General features: G+C 36.9%; 1 non-coding gene across 1 annotated transcript; it reads left to right on the plus strand.

Moving 5' to 3' along the window:
- The first annotated feature begins 4,922 nt into the window (after window positions 1-4,922).
- On the plus strand, window positions 4,923-5,026 carry LOC127484955 (U6 spliceosomal RNA). Its single transcript, XR_007912154.1, has one exon. It is a non-coding gene; the product is annotated as a U6 spliceosomal RNA (small nuclear RNA).
- The last annotated feature ends 345 nt before the right edge of the window (window positions 5,027-5,371 follow it).

Consider the following 5,371-nt stretch of genomic DNA (forward strand, 5'->3'; position numbering starts at 1 on the left):
CAATATGAAAGAAGGTAAAGGAAGGAAACCTCACAGCAAAAGATCACAAGAAGTTCAAAGCATATATTAGAAAATATCCTTGAGAAAATGGCAGGGCAAAGTTACTACTTATCAATAGTCACATTGAACATTAATGGCCTGAACTGTCCACTTAAAAGACACCGATTGGCTGATTGTGTTAAGGAACAAAACCCTCTTATTAGCTGCTTACAAGAAACACATCTTTCCAACAAAGATCCATACAGACTGAAAGTGAAAGGCTGGAACAAGATAGACCATGCCAACAGAAATAAAAAAAGAACAGCCATAGCCATCTTAATATCAGACAAAATAAACTTTAACACAAAAACTGTGAATAGAAACAAGAGGGGCACTATAAAATGATTAACGGATCAATTCAACAGGAAGATAAAATGATTATCAATGTATATGCACCTAATTACAGAGTACCTGTTTATTTAAAAGATATGTTAAGGGACTTAAAGGGAGACTTAGATCGAATACAATAGTACTGGTGGACTTCAATACTCCACTCTCTCAGAAATAGACAGATCAACCAGACAGAAAATCAACAAGGAAACAGTAGATTTAAATGACACTATAGCCCAAATGGATCTAACAGATATCTACAGAACTTTTCACCCTACACATAAAGAATTTACATTCTTCTCAGCAGTACATGGAATCTACTCTAGAACTGACCATATAGTAGGGCATAAAGCAAGTCTCAGCAAATTTAAAACAATTAGAATCATACAATGCAGCTTCTCACACTCTAGTGGAATGAAGTTGGAAATTAGAAATTCAGGAATCCCTAGAGCATATGCAAACACATGGAGACGGAACAACACACTCCTAAATGAACACTGGGTCATAGAAGAAATCGAAAGAAAGAAATCAAAAACGTTCTGGAAGTAAATGAGGATAACAGCACAACATACCAAACCTTATGGGATACAGCAAAAGCAGTGTTAAGAGGAAAGTTTATAGCAATAGGTGCCTACATCAAGAAATTGGAAAGGTGCCAAATAAATGAGCTTTCAATGCATCTCAATAAATACCAGATTTCAGGACACACTACTGGGCAGCTGTTATAAACACAGCATGGTACTGGTACAGAAACAGATGGATAGACCAATGGAACAGAATTGAAACACCAGAAATCAATCCACACATATAAGCCAACATATATTTGATCAAGGATCCAAAACCAATCCCTTGAGTAAGGACAGTTTATTCAATAAATGGTGCTGGGAAAATTGGATTTCCACGTGCAGAAACATGAAAAAAGACCCCTACCTTACACCTTACAGAACAATCCACTCTACATGGATTAAAGACCTAAATCTACGACCGGACACCATCAAATTATTAGAGAACACTGGAGAAACCCTGAAAGATGTAAATACTGGCAAAGACTTCTTGGAAAAGACTCCAGAAGCACACGCAGCCAAAGCCAAAATTCACATTTGGGATTGCATCGAATTGAGAAGTTTCTGTTTGGCAAAAGAAACAGTCAAGAAAGTGAGGAGGCAATCGACAGAATGAAAAAATATTTGCAAACTATGCAACAGATAAGGGGTTAATAATCAGAATCTACAAAGAAATCAAAAAACTCTACAACATCAAAACAAACAACACACTTAAGAGATGGGCAAGGACCTCAATAGACACTTTCAAAAGAAGAAATCCAAATGGCCAACAGACACATGAAAAAATGTTCAAGATCACTAGCAATCAGGGAAATGCAAATCAAAACCACAATGAGGTTTCACCTCACCCCGGTTAGAATGGCTCACATGCAGAAATCTACCAACAACAGATGCTGGCGAGGATGTGGGGAAAAAGGGACACTAACCCACTGTTGGTGGGAATGCAAACTGGTTAAGCCATTATGGAAGTCAGTCTGGAGATTCCTCAGAAACCTGAATATAACCCTACCATTCAACCCAGCCATCCCACTCCTTGGAATTTACCCAAAGGAATTTAAATTGGCAAACAAAAAAGCTGTCTGCACCTTAATGTTTATTGCAGCTCAATTCACAATAGCTAAGACCTGGAACCAACCCAAATGCCCATCAACAGTAGACTGGTTAAAGAAATTGTGGGACATGTACTCTATAGAATACTATACAGCAGTCAAAAACAATGAAATCCTGTCATTTGCACCAAAATGGAGGAATCTCTAAAACATCATGCTGAGTGAATTAAGCCAGTCCCAAAGGGACAAATATCATATGTTCTTCCCTGATGGGTGACAACTAACCAAACACCAAAAAGAAAACCTGTTGAAGTGAAATGGACACTATGAAAAACAGCGACTTGATCAGCCCTCGTCCGGACTGTTGATGTAAAATTTAATACATTATCCCTTTTAGTATTTTTTTCTGTTTGTTCTACTTAATACTTTTGGTTGAAATCTGTAATTAACACACAGTTATTCTTAGTTGTTTAAATTTAACTGAAAAGTGATCTCTGTTAAATATAAGAAGGGGGAAAAGAAAGAGAGGAGATGTACAATTTGGGACATGCTCAAGATGATTTGCCCCAAATGGTGGAGTTAGAAACATACCTGGGGATTCCAATTCAATCCCATCAAGGTGGCATGTACCAATGCCATCTCACTAGTCCCAGTGATCAATTTTTGTTCACAATTGATCATAATGATAGGACTAAGAGTCAAAAGGATCACATAAACAAGACCAGTGTTTGCAAATACTAACTGATAGAATAAAAAAGTGAGAGAACGATCCAACAGGGGAAGTGGGATACACAGCAGACTCATAAAATAGCAGATGTCCTAAACAGCACTCTGGCCTCAGAATCAGCCCTTAAGGCATTCAGATCTGGCTGACAAGCCCATGAAAGTATTTCAGGCATGGAAAGCCAAGACAATCTGTTAAAAAAAAAATGACCTTAGTGAAATATCTCCACGAGTGATATCCCAGCGGAAAGAACGGGTCATCAAAGAAGGAGGTATCTTTCTCTGAAGGGAGGAGAGAACTCTATTTTGACTATGACCTTGCCCAAATATGATCAGATTCCATGAAACTCAAAAGGCTTCAATAGCCTTGGCAACTCATGATTTGAGCCTAGGGTGATTACTGACACCATAAACAAAAGTGTCAATTTTTTAAGTCAACAACAGTAGTCACTGTGTACTTATTCCTCATGTAGGATCTCTGTCCTTAATGTGCTGTATGTTGTGATTTTATGCTATAACTAATACTCAAACAGTATTTTTCACTTTGTGTTTCTATGTGGGTGCAAACTGTCGAAATCTTTACTCAATATATGCTTAACTGATCTTCTGTATATAAAGAGAATTGAAAATGAATCTTGATGTGAATGGAAGGGTAGAGAGAGCAGACGATGGGAGGCGAGTTATGGCGGGGAAAGCCATTGTAATCCTAAGCTGTACTTTGGAAATTATATTATTAAATAAAAGTTAAAAAAACTTTTAAATCTGTTTCATTATTTTACTATGTTTGTTGAATCTTACATAATGAATAAATCATTTAAACAATCCTTATCGAAAACATTTTCTTATATTTAATGATTGAAAATATCACCAATGAATACTTTTTAACATATGTCTTCTCTATGTGTATGTGTTAATATTTTTTGGCTTATATTACTAAAAGTAGAATTGCTAAAACAAAAGCCTTATGTGTTTTAATAAGCTGTTATGGTCCTCAGAGAATTATCTCAGTTTACAATCCCACATTCAGTGTCTGAAGCTGATCATTTTCTGACTCCTCAGTGCTTTTATTTGCTGCTCTGAGCTGTGTAATTTAAATTGTTCTTTAACTTCCTCAATTTATTATTAATTTTTCTCTTGGATATCTTGATCATCTTTTGCTATAATAATATGTTTTTAGTTTTTTATTAATATCTTATTCAAAGCCTCAGCCTATATTTACTGGATTGTCAGGCCTTTGAAATATTGATGTGTATATTTGCTAAACTTTAATAGTTTGTCTATTTTGAACACATAATTTTCCTTGAGTTTTAACTGTTTTTGTTTGTAATCTATTATTCCTTGAAATATTTTAATTTATGAAATATCAACCTTTTTTATCCTTTTGTATGAATAAAAATCAAATTTTAAGTTTTCAAACTTCATAATATACTATTTTCAGTTTAATTATGTGCATATTTGAAAATAGAACATGTCTCACAAGTGTGTAGGAAACAATATTTCTTAAGCAGTGAATTCCTTTGCAACATATTTTTTCTTTTTAGTATTCTGGTTTTAATTAATAAATCAGCATGAAATAAGTAACAAATCATTCTGAGATATTAACTGTCTCATTTCTGACTTGTATAATGTAGCATGAACAAGAGAAATAGTGTGTACAAAAATATTTGGTGGAAATTTTTTTTTTTTTGGACAGGCAGAGTGGACAGTGAGAGAGAGAGACAGAGAAAAAGGTCTTCCTTTGCCGTTGGTTCACCCTCCAATGGCCCCCGCGGCCGGCGCACTGCGGCCGGTGCACCGCGCTGATCCAATGGCAGGAGCCAGGAGCCAGGTGCTTTTCCTGGTCTCCCATGGGGTGCAGGGCCCAAGCACCTGGGCCATCCTCCACTGCACTCCCTGGCCACAGCAGAGAGCTGGCCTGGAAGAGGGGCAACCGGGACAGAATCCGGCGCCCCAACCGGGACTAGAACCCGGTGTGCCGGCGCCGCTAGTCGGAGGATTATTTGGTGGAAATTTTACATGTTCTTGAGGTTACTATTACCCTTTCGATTTCACAGTTTGGAAGTGAAGTCTGTGAACCTATTACCAAGAAACTCTAATAATTTTCTTGCAGGTATTTCCTATCTAGAAAATCTCCAACTACTTTTTGTAAATGATTTTGATTATTTATGAGATTAGCATTAGTTCTTATACTACCAATTAGAATATAATTGTGTACAGTGCTCGCTTCGGCAGACATATACTAAAATTGGAACGATACAGAGAAGATTAGCATGGCCCCTGCGCAAGGATGACACGCAAATTCGTGAAGTGTTCCATATTTTTAACACGGTCATCAATATGAAAGAAGGTAAAGGAAGGAAACCAAGGAAGGAAACCTCACAGCAAAAGATCACAAGGAATTCAAAGCATATATTAGAACTTATCTTTGGCAAATGGCAGGGCAAAGTTACCACTTATCATTAGTCACTTTGAACGTGCATGGCCTGAACTGTCCAGTTAAAAGACACCGATTGGCTGATTGGGTTAAGGAACAAAACCCATCTATTTGCTGCTTACAAGAAACACATCTTTCCAACAAAGATCCATACAGACTGAAAGTGAAAGGCTGGAAAAAGATATACCATGCCAACAGAAATGAAAAAAGAGCGGGCGTAGCCATCTTAATAT

The sequence above is a fragment of the Oryctolagus cuniculus genome, chromosome 1 (genome assembly GCF_964237555.1).
Source record: "Oryctolagus cuniculus chromosome 1, mOryCun1.1, whole genome shotgun sequence".
Classification (NCBI taxonomy): domain Eukaryota; kingdom Metazoa; phylum Chordata; class Mammalia; order Lagomorpha; family Leporidae; genus Oryctolagus; species Oryctolagus cuniculus.